Source organism: Oreochromis aureus, linkage group 9 (assembly GCF_013358895.1).
Source record: "Oreochromis aureus strain Israel breed Guangdong linkage group 9, ZZ_aureus, whole genome shotgun sequence".
Taxonomy (NCBI): domain Eukaryota; kingdom Metazoa; phylum Chordata; class Actinopteri; order Cichliformes; family Cichlidae; genus Oreochromis; species Oreochromis aureus.
The window spans coordinates 32,983,119-33,004,364 of NC_052950.1; the positions used below are offsets into that span (position 1 = coordinate 32,983,119).

General features: G+C 40.4%; 1 long non-coding RNA gene across 1 annotated transcript; it reads right to left on the bottom strand.

Moving 5' to 3' along the window:
• Positions 1–775: 775 nt before the first annotated feature.
• Positions 776–5,557, bottom strand: LOC120442071. Its single transcript, XR_005614495.1, has 3 exons — positions 5,492–5,557; positions 4,252–4,513; positions 776–1,014 (listed from the first exon to the last, which is right to left on the bottom strand). It is a non-coding gene; the product is annotated as an uncharacterized LOC120442071 (long non-coding RNA).
• Positions 5,558–21,246: the final 15,689 nt, after the last annotated feature.

Below are 21,246 nucleotides of genomic sequence, written 5' to 3' on the forward strand. Positions count from 1 at the left end.
ACGTGAGCCAGTCTTCTGTGTTTGTAACATAGTCTTGTTGTTGTGCATCCCTGAGTTGTCTAAGTATGTTCAGAGCATCAGTCATGTTGGAAGAGTGAACATTATCTGGAATGTACGTGCAGCATGTGTTGTTAAAGAGTATACAGAGTCCTCCTTTTTCAGCCAGAATCATGTCCAGTGCCACTCTGTGTTGCATCACAGTTATGCGCAGGGCATCAATCTCTTCATTTTGTTGATTGTTGATTTTGCACGAGGCATTCAGGAACAGTCCAAAGCGGTAGTCCAAAGTTTCAATTCTTAACATGTTCTTTCCGGTGCCCACCCATGGAAACAGTGAGTGGAGGACCTTTTGTCCGGTGGTCCAAAGCTTAAATTCCTCTGGCACATCACTGCCATAGATGGGGTCATGTGGTTGCACCGCGGAGACGTCTCGTCGTCGTCTTGTAGTCTGAGAGCTATTTACAGCTGACATCCTGAAGGTGTGATCTGAAATGAAGATTGGGGCACAGGTGCCCGTCCATCCGGGTGGCAGTATGAAGTAGGCACGTTGTCCACACAGCCAGGCCATTCCTTGCACCCAATAGGTGCCGTTGCTGGGCGTAGACATGTTTACAGGTGCACCCTCTCCGCTGGCAGCGGTTTGGTTACAGTTGGTGGTGTTGTTCATCTTCTTTCCTTCGGGTGAGTGTCAATAAACTCACCAGGAGTGCAATACTAGCCACTAGGAGGACGAATGTCTTCATGATGACCAGACACACCTGTGACCTCTGATGAGTAGACTACCGGCGAGAAGTAGATCACCAGGAGTTAGGGGTGTCGGCGTCTAAACGTCTAGGTTGTCACTCCCTTTTTTGCAGTGGCTTTGATGAATCCAGGACGGTCTTTCTGCTATTTTGCAGGCTGTTGGTGTGGTCAGGAGTACTTGGTAGGGTCCTTCCCAACGGGGTGAGCTCCCATTTTTCCTCTGGAGCACCCTTATCAGGATCCAATCACCTGCCTTCAACCTGCAAGATACTGGAGAAGAGTCACACAGCAGTTTGTTGTTCAACACAGTTTCTGTATTTTCTAGCAACTTTGCCATCCACTCTGCTAGAGTAGTCTCTCTAGCTAATTTGTTTACTGGTTCACTCAGTATTAGTAGTGGGAAAAGGTCTTCCATGAATTATTTCAAATGGCGTCAATTTTTGTGAGCCTGCCTTGTGTTAATCTCATCCACATTTTCACTAGACCTTTACATTCAGCCCATAGTCTCCCTGTTTCTTCTCTGTTTTATCGTGCCGTTAGTTCTTTCCACTAGTCCGGCACTTTGAGGATGGTAAGCACAGTGGTGTTTGATACTGAATCCTAGCGCTTCAGAGACCTTGCTGATTACTTCATTAACAAAATGTGTCCCATTGTCTGATCTTATCAGAGTGGGGATGCCATATGTTGGAACAAAATGGCTGCATAGGCATTTTGCTACAGAAATTGCATCTGCCTTTTTCACAGGATAAATTTCTGGCCATTTTGAGAACACGTCTATAATCACTAGAGCGTATTTTGAACCTTGGCTTTCATTTAGCTTAATAAAATCCATGTGAATGGTATGAAAAGGATGAGGTGGTGTGGGAAAATTACCTCTTCTTGGTCTGAGGTTTCCCTGTGCATTATGTTTTTGGCAAATCATGCATGTTCTGACAAATTCTTTTGCTGAATTTTCGAAATTTTGAGTAAAGAAATGTTTAGAGATTATATCTACCGTCTCCCTCCGGTTGACACATGAGTGGAACCGTGTGTCACTAATGCTGCTGTTTTGTGTAGGGATTTTGGTAGTATTGGATTACCATTACAGGTCATCAAATCATTTTTTAGCTGTGCACCACATTTTAACCATTTCTTTTGTTCTGCGGTTGGTGCAGCTTTTTATTCGTTTTTAAGCACATCAAGTGGTATTTGCATTGAGGATTCAGACATTAATGTGTCTATTGTTTGTTGTGCTGCTGCTTTTGCGGCTTGATCTCATGGGTTATTGCCTTTAGTAACCTCTGAGTTGTCCTTCTGGTGTGCAGCACATTTACATAATGCTAACTGTTTTGGCAATGTTATCACTTCCAACAGTGCCTTTAAAAGATTTCCATGTTGCACTGGATTTCCAGTAGAAGTAATCATACCTCTATTCTGCCAAATTTTTGCAAAATGATGTACTGCTGAAAAAACATACTAACTGTCTGTGTGTCTCTCTGTCTGTCTGCGTCCTTGACACAGTCAGCTCCTTTTATGGGCATGTAGTTCCTGTTACAGACATACCACAGGCACACATATTTCCTGTTTCTCCAGACTAACCAAACTCTTTGTTGAACTTTCCATATAGCGACAATAAGTGTCCAACATTTGAGAGTTGTCTCACATGTGTCAGGTAAGACAAATTGGCTTAGATTTAAAATTGAAGTCACTGCATGGGGTACTTTGATGATTAAAGTGTGTCCTAAAACAATGTCAGCTGACTTTTTACTGCCTCTGCTGCAGCTACACCGGCCTGCACACAACAGTCTAATTTGCAGAAGTAAAATGCAAGCAGACGTTGTTTTTCTCCAAATGCCTGTGTTAAAACAGCTTTCATGTAACCTGCACTTCCATCTACATGTAAGTAGAAAGGCTATTTCCAAGTTACTGAATGCTTCTTCTTCTTTTTTTCCTCTGTAGATACAGCACTACATATTTTCTTTAGGCATTTTGGACAATTTCTATTTCGTTTTAAAATAATTCATATATCTCATACATGTTACATATGTCAAACTTCTAAGTTGGGAAAAACTTTGCATTGCTTACAGCTCGTAGCTCACAGCTCTAAAACTAGGCATCAGTAAATCATGTGCCTAATCATTTCGTGTCACTGTGATCCACAAGTATGATCACAAATTTGTTTGTCAAACCAACAAAACAAACAAACAAAAGCTTTTAATATCATGCAGCTTCTGCTCTGAAAAACAAAAAAAATATATACAATATAAAAAGTGTGTATCTTGCTCATTAGCTTGGTAGTATAGGTTTGCTCTTCATCTTAACAAAATCTCATCTAGGATGACAGGTTTACAAGCGGGTCAAGTGTCTCTATGCACCTAATTAGTTTACATATTTTCTTTATTTTCTTCATCTCATATGTCATTGTACTGAGTTTGAGCAAACCTTAAGCTTGATGCAGATTACTTTTAACAATTATCCACCTCACATCACAACTGACTGAGGTGCCTCTTCATATTAATATTATTTCATTATTAATGTTATTATCTTTTTATATAACAGCAATAGTATATTACAATATTTTATTTATATTTTATTTTGCATCCATCGAGGGATGGGGGTGATCTGCAGTTTCACCCCTTCCCAAGCTGGAGACATTTTCCTTTTCACACACTTTCCTTGGCTGAACAATGACACAGCCTTAATATACCTTATGCATCTCTCTATTTATTTGATATATTTCCGTGTGAATTATCTGGTTTCATGCATTCTATTCATTCTAGGCACAGTCGTCCTGCCAACTATATTTCATTGTTAATACCAGTTTACAGGTTGTTATCCTTCTATCATCAATTTGAATACATTAGATAGGCTCTATTTTAATTTAACCTTTTGTTTATTCCACTTCATTCCTCTTTCCATGCTTTAAAATATTACACCTCTTGTGTACGCTTTGTTTTCTTTTTAGCATCCTTTTCAGTATTTATTTCTGCTTGGAGGGTTTCTTATAATTTAGTTATACATTTTCCCTCCCACGTGGGACATTTAGGTTTTCTTTGGATTTCTCTATCTATATGCACTAATTTGTCCAGCGCCTGGACATTTTTTTTCTAACCACTGCTCGTCAGCAGTGAGTTTTGAAGCTTCGTTACCCATTTTAATCCTTTTAATCCTTTTAATTTGAATACTTTACAACTACACAACTGCGGCACCTTCTCTGGCACGAGAATCGAGAGAGTTAGTTGACACGGCCTTCTACTTTCAAGCTATTCTTGAAAGCGGTGTCACCTTTATGTGATAAAACACGACCTTTTTCTCTCTTCACCAGTACTTGGGTGACCAACAGTAAACAAATTAATGGAATAGTTCAGCCTCCTTATTGTGCTGTAAAATCAACTTATTCCATCAACACAAAAAATAAAACAATAAATACCTTTATGCGCGCTCTATTTTATTTTAAAATTGCTACCAGCCTTCTTCAGGCGAGCTTACACGGTTTTACGCAACGTGTCTCAGAGTGTCAATATTCACCTGGTTGCTGATTCACTGCCGGTCTCTCAGGTCCGCCTCATCGACCCCCACCGTCCCCCACCGTCGTGCACCACTTCTAAAAACGCTGGCCAGAACCCGAATTCACGTCTCTGGTCTTTTGTCCTGTACCTAGACAGGAGCTGTCGACAGACTTCAGCGCGGGCTTCTCACGACGTCAGGACTCGATGAGGTTTTCCCGTAGGATCACACAAAAGTGTTAAATTGATCCGGCTCGGAGGACCAAGAAATGTAAGGAGTTTTCCTGTAATGCAACTCAGATTGGAATAAATGACACTCAGACAGGTTTTACAAATTAACGTGCACGGGAGAGAACTGGACAGGCGCCGTTCCTTCGCTTGACCCCAGTTGCTCTCGTCCGTTCCCCCGTAACACTGCTCTTTTATTGTGGTTCCATGAATATGCATAGGTTCATTAACATATAACGTATACCTTGTGTGTGTGTGTGTGTGTGTGTGTGTGGGGTCGAGATATGACCCCGTGAAGACTCCCCAAAGCTGGTGCCAGGAGTCTAACGGTCCATCTAAACAAAAGGCTCTTAAACTCAAACAGATATACGTGTGTTTGTTATACCATATATAAGGAAGAGGAGATACGACCTCTCCTAGGAGACGTGTGATCTATGCCAGAACACTCTGAGGAGTGAACGCACTCCCCTCTTCATACTACACAGAGTTGTTACAGACCTCCTAGGATGAGACATTCTTTCAATCTACAAATGATTATATACTTCTAAGCATATATGAGTAAATATTTCTAAGCATAAATGGCAATAAACAATAAGACAAGGTGTGACCTCTCCCATGCTCCCAGGATGTGGGTGTGAAAGTCAGAGAGCTCTGGAATGCACACAAAGCTTGCACAACGTAACTTCTCTAGTAAAAAAGAGCAAACACATCTAGAAAACCTTAAACAAAATGTACTTCTAAACATAAACATAATAAAATCTTTCAACACACTTCAAATAGAAATGAGGCTGTAGAGGTTTGGTGCATGCAGAAAAACAGCTGCAGGGACAATGAAAAGACTTTTCTGCTCCAACTTCCTGCCAGCATGCTGAGCTAATGATTAGTTGGTGTTTTTCTCCAAACACTCTCTCACTCTTCTCTCAACGTGTTGACAATAAACTGTGAACAGACACCGAGGAGAGCAGCAGAAGACCTCACTCAGGAGCTAAACTCAACATGAACTGAACTCACAGTAAAGTTAGCTCGGTGCTTACCTTTAGATGAGCCCACAAACCGAGAGAAACTCCGTGATGAAGCTGGAACTCTTTCCAAACACAGGAAACAGATCAGGGAGCAGAGACCCACGTGGTTCACGCTGATCTCAGCTACGATCCAGGAGACAAGGGTGGGCAGATCGATGCAGATATCGATCCAAACGTTGGTACTACTTTATTTTCTGAATGAAAAAGCAGCTCTGTGTGCAAACACCTCCTCTCTTGGTGCATCCTCACTTTGTTCCGCCCTCTTCTTCCTCTTAGAAATTGTATTTGTGGTTGTCAAACAACAAAATGATGCATTACCGCCACCAACTGGTGTGGAGTGTGAACTGGAGCATCAAGCCTCAAATCCTCCCAAACAATTTACTTTCTTTTAAAAGGCCTGATAACTTTCACTTCTTGAGTCCTTTTGCAGTAAATCAATAAGATCCAGTTTCATTTTTATGTTACGGAGGTTTTGGATCAGTTACCTTCTCACAGTGTAATATAACATGTTCTACAGTTTCTTTTCTCTTTTTTGAATGATTTGAATGGAGGTTATAATCCACCATCACTGAACTGAAAGAAATCTCTAAGTAGGAAGTCATCAGTTCAGTTTTTGATCAATTTGAGTGAATTTTACTGTGCAGGCTGAGTTTGATTAGATATGTTAGGTTTTCTTAGTGGTTATATTAATGTCATTAGTTTTTTTTTTATTAATGCATGTATGTATTTCCTTTTATATATAGCACTAATTTACAATGGGAGTTTCGATGGTGTGGTATTGCAGGGTAAATGTCATTTAGAGCCTTTTAAAAGTATTCTATAATATCTTATCTTTTAACAGGAGTGACTGATTTTAAAAATGGGATTCTTTATGTCTGTGTAATATTTCATTAGTGTCTGTTACTCTGTTATTTCTCTCCATACTCACACTTGTTTTGGTTTTTCCCCTATAACACACAGTTATACATCACATATTATAAATCTGACTTTGATAAATATTTAGATCTTCACACATTTCAGGGTCCAAGTGTGGGTTGAACGAAATGTTTCTTTTTATCCCCACAACATCCTAAACATTTACTGTTATACGTACAGAACCAAAATCAAAAACATGATATATGCATTACTGTCTTCAGCCTCTAGGGGTCATTGTTGTTCAGGAAGTACATTCTCCTCTGACAAGCTGCTTAAAGCGCTTCTCTAACCAAAGACTGTAAATAGACAACATAAAGGTTTAGAAACAGTAAAACAGAACAGATTCACAGAAGCCACAGTGATATTAAACATACAGCACTGACAGTGATGACAAGCAACATTACAGGCCATTTGCAAAAACAATAACGCTAATACAGAACAAAGATACTGACTATAAATAAAGACATTAGACCTCACTAAGATCAGGATAACTGGTGACCTTAAGGGCATCAATCCAGTATTCCTCTGATGACATGACATGAGCAGTGTTACAATTTATGCAACTGATGAAAGATTTTATGACAAAACACTAAAGGAGTGTTTTTAAAATAGAATGTCTCGGGAAAATGAAGGTGTGGCAACACACAAATATATATTAGCTAATACATTTCAGCTCGCCTCGACTTTTGTAATAGTCTTCACTCTGGTGTTAGTCTGTCATCAGTCAGCCGACTGCAGCTGGTCCAAAACGCTGCAGCACGGTTACTAACGGGCACACGCAACCGAGACCACATATGTCCCATACTGGCATCCTTACAGTGGCTCCCAGTCAGTTTTTGAATTAATTTTAAGATTTTATTTGTTTTTAAGGTGTTGCATGGGTTTGCATCCTCATACCTTTCTGATTTTTTAAATTGGTACATTCCTGCAAGATCACTGAGGTCTGTGGATCAGATGCTCTTAGCTGTCCACAGTCCAGATTAAACACAGAGGACACGGGCCTTTGCTGTGACTGCTCCTAAATTATGGAACAAACTGCCCCTTCACATCAGGACCTCCTCAACATTGGACATTTTAAAACCCTTCTAAAAATGAATGAGTTTGTACAACTTTTGTCTTACTCAAATCGTATAGAAGTATTGTGTAGTATAGCTGGAGACAGCCTTTATACCGCTGTCTGCTTTGGTCGCAAAGGCATCATGGATCTCTGTGGAGATCCAGCTTTTTTTAGATTCAGTTAAAATCAAGGCACTCGAAAAGATCCTCTGGAAAAGAGTAATATTCTTGGAACAGAGTTTAATACACAGAATTATATGGACAGTAAGAAATTACACACAGAATATAGCGAGAAAGCAAAGTGAAGCAAACCCCATGGTGAAGAGCCTTTAAGCACAAACATAACGAATTTGCAAATGGATAACAAACAGTCATTATAATTCATCACACACTGAAATATCAGACAAATCAACAATACAGCTCTTCCAATTAGTGGTCCATTAATATTATGCTGAACACAGTCCAAAAGATTCAATAAGTCACATCAGTCTCTACTGTCTGTCTACTGTTTACTATCATAGCCAAGTGGCTAACAAAGGTAAACAGCAGTTTTCTCGATCCCTACTAATGAATGTTATCTTGTTTCAGGACAATACCAGGTAAGCAGATGTGTGTGTTTTTCTGGGATTTCACACAACCCAGGAAAAATTATTGATACATAATAGGCTTGGAGTGACAATATGAATCATAATCAAGCAGCCCGCCCCCTCCCCTTTCAACAGGTTGTGTGTGAGACGTCAGCACAGCAGCAAGCAGGTGCACCGAGGGCCCTCACACTCAGTTTTTACATATATGCTGTTAATGCTGTCATTAAGATTGACACGATTACAATTTTTAACCCATCTGGAGCGCAGAATGCACCAACTTTGGACAAACTGTGTAAAATGCATTGACAGAGACATTTCAGGGATTTTGAGTCATTCTGTGCTCCAGAACGGATTAATTGTGTAACATTTTTAATCACGTAATCGTGATGTCAGCATTGACGTTAAGTTTGACCTCAAACCTCAAGAGGATCTTTCTGTCTCTTCAGATTCACTGTGATACAGTGATGGGAGTGATTTCAGCCCTGAGTGATCACGCTGATGTTTGCTGCACAGAGCAGACAATGAGGTGAATGTTTGGGCACATTGGTAACAGTGAAACAGTTTATTAGTAACGTGGGATCGTTTGTGTTCGGAGTATGAACTGAGATTCCTGAAGCTCTTGTCACACTGGTCACAGCTGTAGTTTCCTTCCATGTGTGCACGTTCAGGAAAATACGATTACCTGATTGTGAGAAGCTTTTGTCACTGTCTCTGCACTTAAATGGTTTCTCTCCTGTGTGGACTCGTTTGTGTTTTTCAAGGTGACCTGCAGTAATGAAGGATGACCCACACTGATCACAGAGGTGCTTTTTAACCCCACTGTGAATCAGTTCATGGCGTTTTAATCTACTTGATGTGGTGAAGCTTCTCCCACATTCTTTGCAGTATTTCAGTTTGTCTCCAGTGTGTTTACGTTGATGTACTTTTAGAGTGTATTGGTGATTGAAAGTTTTCCCACAAAGGTCACAACGAAAGTCTTTCCCACCACCACAGCGATGACAGGAATGAGAACTGGATCCATCTGTGTCGCTCTGCTTCTAAACAAAGACACAAAGACAGTGTAAGTCAGTCCTTCAACATTTTTATCCTGAACGTCGCCTGAAATAAAGAGCATCTCTGCAGACGTCCAATTACATTTTACTGTTTCAGTTAACACACTCAGTTTACTGGGCTGCAATAACTACAATACTACCACCATAATACTACAGTAATACTAAGATCATAACTGACATGAAAATCTGAATAATCACTCAGAGCTGCTTTTCCATGCAGTAGAATTGCTAACATGCTAACACAGTTTAATGAGCAGAGTTGTTCCAAACAGTCAGGCTAAAATGACAAGATAACAATATAAATACATACCTCACAGTAACTGCACTTGGAGAGTCTCTTTCTGGTGTGGATCTGTTGGTGTAGGCTCAGGTTAAGTGGAGATTTAAAAGTCTTCTCACACAGGTCACATTTATAAGGTCTCTCCTCAGTGTGAGTAAACATGTGTTGTTGTAACTTTGCATGTGTTGTAAACTGTTTGCCACACTGATCACAGCCATACACATCATGTCCGGTGTGAATGCGTAGGTGTCTATTTCGATTCCCTATATGGCTGAAAGTTTTGCCACAGATGTCACAGCTGTATGCCTTAATTCCAGAGTGGGTAACTAGATGCCTCTGTAAGCTGCTACTGTGAGTAAAAGCTCTGCCACACTGATCACAGCTGTACGCTTTAACTCCACTGTGGATGAGTTGGTGTTTTTTTAGAGCATCCTTCCAGGAAAAAGACTTTCCACACAAGTCACAGCTGAACGGTCTCTCTCCAGTGTGGATGACCTGATGACGTTTTAGATTAGCCTTCTCAGTAAAATCCTTCCCACACTCGTCACAGGTGTATGCTTTCTCTCCCTTTCTTCTGTGAGGTTTGTCGGCCTCCTGAGAGCGCTGACTTCTCGCTCCATGTTGGTCCTGCAGTGACAGAGATACAAACAGAGGCAGTGAGTGAAATGCAGTCGTGGAACAAACTGAGCCTTCAAACTCCCTCCATTAACACTAGTTTTAAACCTGAAGTTGGAGTGTGGCACCAAGCACCTTAAAGGGCTCTTATCACCACCTGCTGGTGGGGATAAGCGAACCTAATAAATAAACTAATAAATCGCTCAATTTTCTGTATTTAATCGCAATCAATTGATCAATATGCCTGAATGCAATTACACTTTTTGAACTTTATATTTAAGCATGTAACAGACATTGATGCAATATAATGAAGTAAATGCAGAATAAACACAAAGAATATTTGCTTTGTGTTTTCTTCAATCTTTTAACACAGGTTCTCTCCTGTGAAATACAACTTTTTAAAAAGCCTAAATAGTAAGCATACAAGTATAAAATAATATATAATATATATGAGTGCTGTTAAAAAATTAAAATGTTTAATCATATTTATCACAGGGTTACTGTGGATTCATTTGGATTAGTCACAATTAAGTATCATTAATTTATTCTTTATGTTTCCTTTCATGTATTTCCATAAATTTCTAATTTCTTAATAAAGTCATAGTAAGAGTTACTAGGTTAGTTCAATGAAGGAAAATGTCTGTTTGTAACCTGAGCGTTTTTACTTTTACTCCTTACATTTAAAAAACAGACTTTTTACTTTTGGTCTGAGGAGTTATTTCATCACTGCAGTCATCAAACATCAAACCAATATGAACCTAAACAGTAACACATGAAAGGCAATCGTCATCATGTACTAATCACCAGGGTGTGAAATATAAAAAGAGATGAAAGAGGCAAAACTGTGAGTGGGCCAATGTTTTTCTTCTTTTTGTTTTTGCACAGCACCTGAACAACTGCAGGTGCTCATAAGTTGCAGTAACAATACTTCAGCATCTAGCTATCCATGCAGAAGATGAGCGAGCATAAATAGAGTAATATTTCTTAAGTGGCTGCAAAACAATCTGAGGCAGACTATTTAGTGAAGTTATTGTATATATAATAAAATACAACACAGTCATATAACAGGTTGGGAGTATGAGAGTTTTAGACGTGACTGATTATTTGGTGAAACTGTGATATTTTCCTCACCTTCTGAGTTGAGCTCATTGTTTCCTCTGTAGTGACTCAGCTGAGTCCAGATGGCTGAAAATGTTCCTCTGCTGCTCCGTCAGACTCTTCTCCTCCTGCTGATCAGCTGGGACACAAAACAGATCTTTGTTAGGCTCCACACTGCACTGAAGAGTCAAAGTGTCTCATATGTAGGCATGGGTACCAGTATCTGGCACCGGTTCTGACATAAACGGTAGTAACCAGACCAAAAAGCAGCGCACATTTTGGTGCTTTATTTCGGTGCTTTTTCTTATTTACTGAGATGTCATACACTTTGGATTCTAGCCAATCATTTTACCTTTGCAAGCGTAGTAGGCGGGCCCAGCTACATACGTTCTTTTAAAAATGCCCAAGGCAAAGCGGTCAAAAGTCTGGCTGTACTTCACAGCAAAAAATGCAAACTCAGCTGCCTGCAACAAGTGCTTTAAGGTGATATTGTACAAAGGAAGTAACACCTCGAATCCAATGAAACACCTGGCGACGCATAGCGTTTTTTTAAAACCGAGAAATGCGCCGTATTTGATAGCTTGCTGTGAGGCCTCGCACCGTGCACATCTACTGCGGGTGTGGTGCCTGTTATCGGACCCGGAGTTAGCAACATCCCCCAAAAACCCGAAGAGTAGAGTCCTGGCACCTAGCCCTGTCAGCGTAGCAGAAATGATGACTGATGATGATGGCAGCAGCAGCCGTTCCTCTCTGAGTAGCTTAATGTTGTTCGTGTGTAATTCACGTTGAGTAGGCTAACCACATTATTACATTAATGCACGTAAGGTGAACTAGAAAACATCATCATAGTTACATGCGGCTGTCTTCTTGTTTGATGGCAGATACTCCCTTCACTCTAGCCAAAAAGGCTAAAATGACCAAAGAAAAAGTGGGAAACAGCTAAACATGAGAGGTTTTTGGATAAAGTTGGTGTTTTTTCCATTGTTTAAGCACTGCTTCCAGCCAAGAGTGAGAACATATATGCCCTATAGCTGCAGAAAAGGCTAACATTGTTATCTTTTTACAAAAAAAAAAACAGCTAAACATGAGAGGTTTTTGGACAATGTGTGTTCTTCATTCTTTAAGCACCAGTTCGAGCACCGTTTAAGCACCGGCACCGTTTCAAAAGTACCGGTTTGGTACTGGTATCGGATAAAATACAAAACGATACCCATCCCTACTCATATGCTCATCGTTCATCTGACAACACAAAGTACAAATTTCACTCTGATTGCTTGTAGAAATCTTGTGAGACGTGTTGTGCTGCAAAGTGAGGGAACTCTCTCACTCACTTATACTTCAGGAGGAACTTTGTGACATTGGCTCTAATATTCTAAGCAGCCCTTTACTATGACAGGGCCAGAAAGTCCTATTTGAAGGTTTGGGAGAAGGACCATGTTAAAGGTGGATTGGGGTTTATACACTTTGTTATGATACAGGTAAGGCTGTAAGAGCCTGAGAAGGTGTCCTGAACGAACCTCTAAAACCAGTTTTCAGCTAACGACTCTGCTTCAGTCTGGAAAACAGCAACTACAAGTTTAAAGACTCCATCAACAATTCACACCCAGCCAACAGCCTGAACAGCTCCTCCTGTGGTTTCCACAAACAGGGACAGACCTGTTACTCCCCCACCCCACACTTTCCACACCTTCAGCCTCCAGTCCCACCACCTCCACCATTCCTAAAAGTTTGATTCTGTCCATCTGGACGTAGCTTTTGCAGTAGGAGAAATGTTTCGTCACTCATCCAAGTGACTTCTTCAGTCTCAGCTGACTGCAGGGGCTTTTTTGCCAGTACAATACTGACAATATCCATCCATCCATCCATCTTCATCCGCTTTATCCGAGGCCGTGTCGCGGGGGCAGCAGCCTAAACAGAGAAGCTCAGACCTCCCTCTCCCCAGCCACCTCCTCCAGCTTATCCGGGGGAATACAAGGGCGCTCCCAGGCCAGCCGAGAGATATAATCTCTCCAGCGTGTCCTGGGTCTGCCCCGGGGCCTCCTCCCAGTGGGACATGCCTGGAACACCTCACCCAGGAGGCGCCCAGGAGGCATCCTTGTCAGATGGCCGAACCACCTCAGCTGGCTTCTTTCGATGTGGAGGAGCAGCGGCTCTACTCTGAGCCCCTCCCGGATGGCCGAACCTCTCACCCTATCTCTAAGGGAGAGGCCAGCCACCCTTCGGAGGAAGCTCATTTCTGCCGGGCGGCGGCCAGGAGCGGAGGCCTGGGGGACTAATCCCCAGCTGCTAAGACTACTGACAATATGTCCCAGATTTAATATGATCATTTAGACCAGATCTCAAACCCCTAAACCCAACCAAGGAAAAAAACGCCAGATTATCTTGGGTAAAAGATTAAAAGTTGAGTCACACAACGATGTATGCCGCTCATAGTTTCTGGGCTGCCTTTCCTCATAACAGTCATCCCTCAAGATTTTCTCCATTTAAAGCAATGCATTATCAGGGATTTTAACATCGAGTCCCTTTACTGAATCAATGCAGTCTCAACTGACTAGTGATGGTAAATTCGATTCTTTTTACTGAATCGAGTTTGAATGAGTCACTCACCAAAGTGAATCGGGTTTTTTGAGTCATTTGAGTCACTGAGTCAGTTCCCCAGAGAGTGTAAAAAATTTACATTTTCACTCAAACTTAATTTGTTTCTCTTTTCATGTAAATCCTACTGCTAAGATGAGTGATTGAAAATGAAAACAACTACTTTATAGAGCAAGAACAAAAAAAAGATTTCTAAAGGAAACATTCATTTTATTTATTGTTATTTTATTTTATCAGCATTTTCCTAAAATGTGTCAAATATATATTTTCTCATCTAAATGTCCACTGAGCTGTGTGCCAGGGGGCGGTAATGCTCCTTAAGATTAGCTGCCAACCAAGAAGAAGAAGCTGTGAGCCAGGAGGGAGGGGGTGAGTGAGTCCTGAGTGATTCGTTCATGCTACGATTCAGCACAGGAGGGAGGGGGTGAGTAACTCTGCTGTTAGAATGTTAGCAGAGCGATGCTACTGTGAACCGAGGAGCTATTTTCTTGATGTGAGCTTCTACTTAGGGTTTTTTCTTCTAGTTCAGAGCAGAAATGTGTTTTTTAAAGAAACTTTCTGTTGTTTTTTTCCACACAATTTTATTTATAACAGGGCTCTAGAATGTGACCAAAGTTTTCAGTGGTGCGACTAAAAAAAAACAAACCATTTGGTCGCACAAAAACAAAAAAAAAACAAAAAAAATCTCTGCTACTCTCCGTGTGGTCAACAACGGACACACATTATGCCCTTATCGTGGACTAAACCAATCAGAGATAGTCAGGGGCGGGACCTCTCTGATTGGCAGGTGGAAGAGAGAGGTGAGTAGCTTGAATAAAGCGATATCGATTCATTAACGGATTCCACACAAAGACGTAAACACAGAGCGGACCCGACGCATCAGAATCAGCTTTGTCTTTCTCGGCTTTCTCACCCCACGGCCCGAACACGGACACGCTGTCGGAGCTTAGCGATTCTGATGCGTCGGGTCCACGCTGTTTCCCCGTCTTTTTTGCGCTCATTCTGAGCTGCAGGTTTTGTCTCTCCAACCAAAATTCGCTGAGCCAGCAGCAAAAGAAGCAGCAAACTACGCTTCACATTTGATCAATGTCGTCATGAATTCCCTCTGACTTTTGCTGTTTTGCTTCCACCACGATAAAAATCACACTTCATGCACAGCTCTCTCCCTCTCTCTCTCTCTCTGTACTTCATGAACAGTTTCCCGTCTCAAATCGCTGTTTTCTGCATTATTCATTCGCTTATTACCCACCAGTCTACCGTTGTTTACAGCGCTGTCGGTCGCTGTCTTTTTCTTTTCTTTTTTTCACTTAAATGACCTCGGACAAGAAAGCCTAATTTCTGCTGTTCAATACTGAAGAAATGTAAACTTCTTAAAATTATGCAAAATTGCAGAATATTGCAGAATATTTTTAAGGTTATCTGCTATAAAACGCCAGACCAGGAAAATCTCCATGTTTTTCTGTGTTTTATTCTCAGTTACTTTGACACAAAGGCATCTGCTGTGATGTTCACAATTCTGATGAAGTCTCATGTGTATCAGTACTGATAAATGATCAGAATTATAATATTTCTGACTGTCTGAGGCTAAATTGAATCGAATCAGGACTTTGAGAACCGGAATCGAATGGATTATAGAAATCAGTGATGATACCCAGCCCTAGTGAGCAGCCTAGGCCCGACAGAAGTGGGTGTAGCTGTGGGTAATAAGAAAAGATGAAAAGAACTACAGGGAGTGCAGAATTATTAGGCAAATGAGTATTTTGTCCACATCATCCTCTTCATGCATGTTGTCTTACTCCAAGCTGTATAGGCTCGAAAGCCTACTACCAATTAAGCATATTAGGTGATGTGCATCTCTGTAATGAGAAGGGGTGTGGTCTAATGACATCAACACTCTATATCAGGTGTGCATAATTATTAGGCAACTTCCTTTCCTTTGGCAAAATGGGTCAAAAGAAGGACTTGACAGGCTCAGAAAAGTCAAAAATAGTGAGATATCTTGCAGAGGGATGCAGCAGTCTTAAAACTGCAAAGCTTCTGAAGCGTGATCATCGAACAATCAAGCGTTTCATTCAAAATAGTCAACAGGGTCGCAAGAAGCGTCTGGACAAACCAAGGCGCAAAATAACTGCCCATGAACTGAGAAAAGTCAAGCGTGCAGCTGCCAAGATGCCACTTGCCACCAGTTTGGCCATATTTCAGAGCTGCAACATCACTGGAGTGCCCAAAAGCACAAGGTGTGCAATACTCAGAGACATGGCCAAGGTAAGAAAGGCTGAAAAGGCGACCACCACTGAACAAGACACACAAGCTGAAACGTCAAGACTGGGCCAAGAAATATCTCAAGACTGATTTTTCTAAGGTTTTATGGACTGATGAAATGAGAGTGAGTCTTGATGGGCCAGATGGATGGGCCCGTGGCTGGATTGGTAAAGGGCAGAGAGCTCCAGTCCGACTCAGGCGCCAGCAAGGTGGAGGTGGAGTACTGGTTTGGGCTGGTATCATCAAAGATGAGCTTGTGGGGCCTTTTCGGGTTGAGGATGGAGTCAAGCTCAACTCCCAGTCCTACTGCCAGTTTCTGGAAGACACCTTCTTCAAGCAGTGGTACAGGAAGAAGTCTGCATCCTTCAAGAAAAACATGATTTCCATGCAGGACAATGCTCCATCACACGCGTCCAAGTACTCCACAGCGTGGCTGGCAAGAAAGGGTATAAAAGAAGAAAAACTAATGACATGGCCTCCTTGTTCACCTGAACTGAACCCCATTGAGAACCTGTGGTCCATCATCAAATGTGAGATTTACAAGGAGGGAAAACAGTACACCTCTCTGAACAGTGTCTGGGAGGCTGTGGTTGCTGCTGCACGCAATGTTGATGGTGAACAGATCAAAACACTGACAGGATCCATGGATGGCAGGCTTTTGAGTGTCCTTGCAAAGAAAGGTGGCTATATTGGTCGCTGATTTGTTTTTGTTTTGTTTTTGAATGTCAGAAATGTATATTTGTGAATGTGGAGATGTTATATTGGTTTCACTGGTAAAATAAATAATTGAAATGGGTATATATTTGTTTTTGTTAAGTTGCCTAATAATTATGCACAGTAATAGTCACCTGCACACACAGATATCCCCTAAAATAGCTAAAACTAAAAACAAACTGAAAACTACTTCCAAAAACATTCAGCTTTGATATTAATGAGTTTTTGGGTTCATTGAGAACATGGTTGTTGTTCAATAATAAAATTATTCCTCAAAAATACAACTTGCCTAATAATTCTGCACTCCCTGTATTGATAACTTTTTTGTTAAGTTGAGGCCTGATCCGTCTGAAATTCATAGCCAGTGCTCTGACACGGTGCCATCAATCTTTGAATGCTGAAAAAGCAGCAGTGTATCCAGGAAAACACATTATATGCTGCAATGACCTTTTGGTTAAACTGTCAGCAAGGAATTTGCACTGTTACATTTTTATATAACTTTAATACACAAAAAAACAGCTGCTTGTTTAAGTGTAAATACATTGATGGGGTTTTTTGCACTAATAAAGTTGTGGAGTTGTAAAGTATTTTGTCTCGCGTCAATTATATTGTCAGTTATATCGTTATCGCAAATTTTCAAATGTATATCGTGATAAATATTTTTGGTCATATCGCCCCGCTCTAATCTCACAATTCATTCAATTCATGTTTGTACAATATACTATCATATAGGTACAATATACCTTTCACTTTTGAACTATATAATATCATGTTATTACAATATACGTAATTCTCACGTTAGTACAATATAAATATTATATAAGCTACATCGCAGCTCCAGTCACAGCTTCCATTCCATCACTGTCTTTCTCATCTTTTTCCAGAGTAACAGCCAAACAGGAGGATCTATTGGCTAGCACTGCTTAGCCTTTCACGTGTTCTTATTTTAAACTTAATCTGGAATACGGGATATGAATGACAAGATTTTGTTTTTCAACAAAAGTTAGTAAAAAACATCTCCAGTGTGATCAAATTTTCTTGCCAAACATCCGCAGCTTTGCAGTGTATACAGCACTATAATGACCAGACCCAATTCTTTTGAAAACCATACATCTTTCCACAGGTCTCCACTTCATCAGACATCACCTAGACTCAGAGCTGGATGAGGCCAGCACAAACAGCAGCCTAACCGAACCATCAACCGAAGGTGATGGATCCATGGGGTCAGGAAAGGCAGAAGCAGGGGAGCTGGAGAGGTGCCTTTCATGTCCATTCACTGGAGGTGTGGATCTATTGCATGGCTTTCCTCACATCAAGAAGCTGTCGATCAAAATCAGTAGAGCTCTTCCTGCATCTGGAGCTTGTGAAGGACTTCTTAGTCATGCAGGACTCCTGTTCACTGCTAAACAGTCACAACTTCACAGAAAGAACCTTGAGAGCAAACCGCTGCTGAAGCTTAACCATCACTTCACTGAGTGAAGAAATGGCACATTTTTGCTAAATATGCAGAAATAAATTCACACCCATACAACTTATGGTAAACTGAGCTGCCTTGTATGTACATGTGTTGAAGATGCCTCGTTCGAATGTTTTCTCTGAGGCTGTTGTGCCATTTGGAGCAAAAATGAATATTTACAAGTTTACAGCATATCTTGTCACTGGAAATTATTTGCACTGTTTATATATTTATATTATTTACTGTAGGTATTGGTGAAAAAAGCTTTATCTTGTGAAAAAATGAAATCTGGAAATTAGAATTGTTGTGCCTTATTTTGTTGATGTTTTTACATATAATCCTTTTGAAAATAGTAAAATTTGTATATTTATTTATTTTTCTTTGTCTGATAGCATTTATTTTAAAATAAATCGGACATTTCAAACAGTTACTCGCTACTTGAGTAGTCTTTTCGCCAAGTACTTTTTTACTCTTGCTTGAGTAACTTTTTTGAAGACCCTGTACTTTGGAGTACAGGGAGCGCTTTTAAAGACCTTCTATGACTCTGTGGTGGCATCTGTCATTTTTTACAGTGTGGTATGTTGGAGCAGCAGTTTATCGGCAGCTGAGAGGAAGAGGCTGGATAAACTCATCAGGAAGGCCAGCTCTGTTCTGGGATGCACCCTGGACCCAGTGCAGGTGGTGGGAGACAGAAGGACTCTGGCCAAAATAACATCTCTGATGGACAGAGTCTCCCACCCCATGCATGTAAATGTTGCTGAACTGCAGAGCTGCTTCAGTGACAGACTGCTGCATCCTAGATGCATGAAGGAGCGTTTCCGCAGGTCCTTCCTCCCCGAAGCTGTCAGACTGTACAGTCAGAACTGCTCCCAACAAACATAGATGTTTACATCAGTGCTGTAACAATTCTACTGTTATAACTGCACATTACTTTTCTCAGCTTATATAGACACTAACTTATTGGAAGTTACATGTCTACTTTTTAATACACAGGTACAATAAACAATCTGTACTTTTCTAATTATTCTAAATATTCTTAACTATTTAAACATCTTTCAGTGTCCTGCTATGTTTGCACACCATGTGTACGCTAATTTAAACAACTGTACTGTACTCTGCTCTGGTAACTATTGTCCATGATGTAAATATGTAAAAATTGTGCTTCTGTTCTGTGTCCTGTTCTGTTTGTATATGTGTGTTTTTGCTGCTGATACAACCAAATTTCCCCTTGTGGGACAATTAAAGGATTATTCTATTCTTCTATTCTATTCTATTCTACTTTTCACTTTTACTTGAGTAATAATATTTTAAAATAATGCTCTCATCCATTTCCTGTTATCACTTCAAATAGAAATGAGGCTGTAGAGGTTTGGTGCATGCAGAAAAACAGCTGCAGGGACAATGAAAAGACTTTTCCGCTCCAACTTCTCCCAGCATGCTGAGCTAATGATTAGTTGGTGTTTTTCTCCAAACACTCTCTCACTCTTCTCTCAACGTGTTGACAATAAACTGTGAACAGACACCGAGGAGAGCAGCAGAAGACCTCATTCAGGAGCTAAACTCAACATGAACTGAACTCACAGTAAAGTTAGCTCGGTGCTTACCTTTAGATGAGCCCACAAACCGAGAGAAACTCCGTGATGAAGCTGGAACTCTTTCCAAACACAGGAAACAGATCAGGGAGCAGAGACCCACGTGGTTCACGCTGATCTCAGCTACGATCCAGGAGACAAGGGTGGGCAGATCGATGCAGATATCGATCCAAACGTTGGTACTACTTTATTCTCTTTGAATGAAAAAGCAGCTCTCTGTGCAAACACGTCCTCTCTTGGAGCATCCTCACTTTGTTCCGCCTCCTCCTCCGTCTTCCTGGAAATTGTATTTGTGGTTGTCAAACAACAACATGGTGCATTACCGCCACCAACTGGTGTGGAGTGTGAACTGGAACATCGACCCTCAAATCCTCCCAAACAATTTACTTTCTTTTAAAAACTGGAATAAGGCCTGATAACTTTCACTTCTTGAGTCCTTTTGCAGTAAATCAATAAGATCCAGTTTCATTTTTATGTTACTGAGGTTTTGGATCAGTTACCTTCTCACAGTGTAATATAACATGTTCTATAGTTTATTCTTCTCTTTTTTGAATGCTTTGAATGGAGGTTATAATCCACCATCACTGAACTGAAAAGAATCTTTAAATAGGAAGTCATCAGTTCAGTTCTTGGTCAATTTCAGTGTATTTTATTGTGCTGGCTGAGTTTGATTAGATGATTTTTGCTTTTGCGAGTGGTTATATTAATTTCACTTCAATTTTCATTTTATTTTTTATTAATCCATGTATATATTTTCTTTTATATATAGCACTAATTTACAATAGGAGTCTTCAAGGTGTGTTGTTGCAAGGTAAAAGTCATTTTCAGTTCTTTTAAAGTATTCTAATAATATTTTATCTTTTAACAGGAGTGACTGGTTAAGGAAAAAGGGATTCTCTATGTCTGTTTAATATTTCATTAACCTCTGTTACCCCGTTGTGTCCTAAACATTTTATTCTGTCTATATCTATGAGCAGAAACGAAAAACAACATAGTATATGCATTGCTGTCTTAAGCCGCTAGGGGGAATTGTTGTTAAGGAAGTACATTCTCCTCTGATGTCAAAGGAGCTTGCAAAGAAAAGCGTCTGGACTTCTTTAAGTTGCTTGAAGATGTTTCACCTCTCATCCAAGAAGCTTCTTCAGTTCTAAGGTCAAATGGCCGAGAGTACCAGATTCAAAGGACCCCTTGTCCCTCTTTGGGGGGATACTCCCACTGGGTTTAAATCTGGGACTCTCTGGGACTTGTCATTTTGGATTAACTGGAAGCTTTTTAGGGAATTTTTAGAACAACGTGATCATAAAGGAATTACAAAAGTCGAGTCAAGTATGTGTGAATATAACAAGATGAACATGAACAAAATCTCATTTTAACATGCACTTTTAATAATTCTGTACTATGTAGTTTTACATGCTCTATCAACTTTATATTGACATTTTTACATTAATCTTGAATTAGTATTTCATCTGTTATTATTTTTTCCATGTAATTCTCAAAGCAGTAATAATATGTTCAGTTTAATGAGTATGGTTTACTTTAGATTTC